Consider the following 4331-nt stretch of genomic DNA (forward strand, 5'->3'; position numbering starts at 1 on the left):
TATAAAGGGGCGAGGTTAATAATGTAAATTATCTGTAAAAAGTTGATTATCTGCACCTACGCAAACCTGTTCCAGCTGCTAAGAATTTAGTGCTTTTGATGTATGGATCTTACATGCCGTTAATAATGTGTACTGGGTGTGACAAAATGACTACATCTAGGCACGTAATCGACACAAGGTTAGAATTTTTGGTCACTGTACATGCATGTACTTTCGCTTTACCTTATTTACTGATCAACGACTGTATATACTCTCAACTCGGCTGTATAAGACCAGATCATATAATTCTTGCCCGCCCATTACATGTTAATCATACATGTAGGATTACCCAAAATCACGATTCCAACCAATGAGGTCTGACGATAATTTTATAGGCCTAACCCCCCTAACCTGAATGAATATCCTTATGAATAAACATCATAAAGGTGGTATTGGGTGGTATTATCAATTTGGTCTTATAGAGCCGAGTTGAGAGTATCTTTCGTAATATATTCATAACTGCCCAAAATATGCAGATAGTCGTTCGATGCCATTCATCATGTTTAATTGAAATAGGCTAAAAATTGACTGAAAAGTCGTAGAAACTTACAAATTTGAGCTCACAAACATTTTTTTTTCAAGACAATATGTTCCTATTCAAAAAAAGTGTTCTATTTTTGCTGGTTATAGTGATAAACATCTGAATGATGCCAATGTTTTCAGCAGAGCGTTCTTAATGTGGAATGATTGGCATTTTTACTGGCATGGCGATTTTCGCAAACAACAGGCACGGCAGATGTGTTTTACTATCTCCCTGTCTGACACAACACGTTGGATATTGATGAACAATTGCATATTACAATGATAAACGTATGCATATTTCAACTATAATTTTCATTTCATGAATATGGTGATTGAAAGATCGTGATGTATTAGGAATGATGATAATTAATAAATGTACAGTGAATGGAATGAACACCTGTCAACCATGTACTCTATTGTTGGTGTTGGTGCATTAACTGTATGTCACTCGACAACATAGTCTATGATAGAAGCTATCCCTTCATGATCTTGTTCAGATGATCACTCCTATGTTAGGCCATGATCTGCATAAAGATTTTATTTCTCAGGAAAATTCTGAAGTCATGATCATTTTCATGAATAGGTTAATTTCGATTTCACTGACAAATTGATGGATCTATGCTAATGCCTCCATACTCGGTCGACTCCCAGGTATTACCTCAAATGTTGAGTTGAACTCTAGAAATCTATCAAGCCCAGCATCAGTCTACACTATACATGTATATAAGGTAAAATGGGGTCATTGTAGCTCCTTTTTCACCAATAACTTAAGTTACGCAAGAGATTTCCTTGCAGATTCACAAAAACCGGCCTGGATCTTGTAGTGGCACCTCTTCCAATAATAAATATTGCCTGTAATTCAGAGCATTTTATCTAAAACATTGCTTCTGAAAGACAATACAAAACTTGTGGTCAGGGGCTTCAATTACCCCATGGCTTTTGGGTAATTGTAGCCCCTGACTGAAATTTCAAATTACTTGTTTTTTATGCATAAAAACACTTTTTCACAGGTTTATGGTCTTCATTGGTAATAAATCATTTAGTATTATTCCAATCTAAGGTTGACGACGTGATTTTGCTGGTATAAAACGGTATTTATTGAACAGATTATGTGATGTTCGATGCAATCGCTTACCAACAATTTAAGCAATATCGTCGCAAATCAGACTGATCTTAAACTGGTGTAAAAACAGAAAGTTCTATTGATCACCTCTGTTGTACATTACACCTTGTGTCAGACAACAGCTTGACTGACGGTCTTGTCGTGCGCCGTTAAAAACTTTAATTTCAGGGATGGGTCATGTATCAACCCAAATTATAGCTGGCATCACTTAATTAAAATGCAATGTACATGTACCATGAGAAATGCTGCTATCTAGTCAATGGTGTGGTTTTAACCAGAGACACCAATATATTTGAAAATATTTTATTTCGAAATAATATTAGAAAAACTATAGTATAAAACATCAAATGTATCATTGTTGGCACATTAACGTTTACCATTGTATTTATTGTATCTAAATCAGATAGATTTATGATCAACTAATATAATTCAGGTAAAAGAATAAAGAAACCTGGCATCTTCCTGATTTATGACAGGATATATTGAGCAACTTATAGGGGCTACAAATACCTCGAATCAACGGGCTACAAATACCCCAAGGGTACCTTGATCAGAAAAGTGTATCTGAAAAATTTACCTTTAATAATGACGGACAACAAAAGCCGCTTACAACATTTTCTACACTCTATACTGATCACCTGAACCAAGTTTCACGTATATCAATGCTCTATAAGTGTGGAAAATACAAGTCTGCAAAAATTTCTGTGTCTGATATGTTTACCTCTTATAGCCAAAGCTCTTACATAACGTGTTGCATAATCCAAATCTATTTATGTTGTGATACTCTAGAGTCACTTCTTTCATATCAATGCTTGGGTTGGCTGAATAATTCCATGGTTACCGGAATATAAATGTAAAACATAGTCAGGGGCTACAATTACCCCGTTTTACCTTAACAACAAAAAAGTGTGAAGCTTGCAGATTTGCATTTTCGAAAAACCAGTCAGTCGTATCCTCCTCCCCTCGTACACGATACTGACCCTGGAGTAAACCCATGGTTATTTGCCATGTTACGGGGTGAGGCGGACAAATCTACTTCGCCCTATCAAAACGGCTCTTAAATCTTTAGTAGCAACTCGGTCAATAGAGAGGTTGAGCACCATTACGACTCCCACTCCGACTTCAATTGAGTTTGAGGCTGACAGTCATTGAGTGAAGTCTTTAATTTAACTGAATTGTTGAACGCGTTCATATTGAAAATTTACCTGTATCTGCACAATTATTTTTGAAATTCCAAATTGGACTCGTGCGTAAGACGGATATAATGAAGTCGTCATCATGAAGTCGAAGGCAATCAGTACGACTTGGAATACGACTCAATTTCCTCGTTATGCACAGGTCCGATCTGGAATTTTAAAATCATGGTGCATGTACACGTAGTTTATCAACATGAAAACGTTTGTTACTTAATTTAAATCGCAGTTGTCACTAGATGACAGCAATTCACTCTCAAAGTTGAAGTCGGAGTGGGAGTCGTAAATGATGCGCAACCTCTCTATTGATATTGAAAACAATCACCGCATCTAAAGTGCGCTCGATTGACTGAAATTTCGAATACATGGGAGGCACCTGCGGATTTTTTTGTTACTACACGATCATGGGAGGAGTATGATCATCCTCCTCAACAATCGGAGAAAAACGTCAATCACTACCCAAACATGCCAAAAGAACATACAATTTTAAGTGTCAACTAAAGCAAGGAATGAATGGAATATAATTATGACTTAGTAAATGTAACAATTTTCCTGTTGCTGAAAAACGCCGTTGAGGCCTGCAGCTTGTCCATCACCGCAACAAAAATATATAAAAACAATTGAGCTCGTAATTTTATCCCAGCGCAATTTCAACACATTTGTTATCGTATTTCAGGGGTGAATATTACAAACCCGATGCCTTGATGAAGCGATGCAGCTAAAATAAACGGTTGCCGGAATGATGCCGTGTGCTCTTTTGTATAAAACGTGTTTATTTGTTGCGATCACTGTTCGTCTGATGCTACTCAGTCGTATAGTGGTTTAAAGTAAAGCATATATGATACATGCAGCTCCGTGCTTATTATTGGCGAAGCGAGTTGAATTGTTTCTTCACTGGCGCCGCCTGCTCAATTCTGGCCTTACCCGGCATGCACGCCAGTGCAACAGAAAACAAATGCACTGGCACACACAGGAAGGGACATCGGTCGTTTTATAGTAGTAGGCGCTCTTTCCACGTGTCTTAACCACGTGTCTTAGCCAGCCAGCTACTTTGTCCAAGTACATGTATAGGCAGAGTATTCTTTATCCAAGCATTAAGGTAAGATATTCCAAGATATTTTCCATACAGCGCAGCAATGGTTAAAACTCTCTACTCGTGTATTAGCTGGTCAGTTCTCTGGTAATTGTCGATTGAAGCTGGTTGTTCCAACGTCTGATGCTTTCAGTTCGAATGAATTCACAAATGTGTGCGCGTTATATTAGCTATTAGTTATTAGTGTGAACTTAATGAATTGGCGGCTTTTACCGCAGTATGTGTGTTCTTCTTCTGGGCCAACAAACTATTTTTCTGAACGTGTTTGATGCTTTTTGCCAATTTTGTTTCAGCTCTTAAATAGTAGAAAAACGCGTTATTCGTTATTTTTAGAACGCACAGGTCCTGACGCGAAATACCT

Source organism: Lineus longissimus, chromosome 9, assembly GCF_910592395.1.
Source record: "Lineus longissimus chromosome 9, tnLinLong1.2, whole genome shotgun sequence".
NCBI lineage: Eukaryota > Metazoa > Nemertea > Pilidiophora > Heteronemertea > Lineidae > Lineus > Lineus longissimus.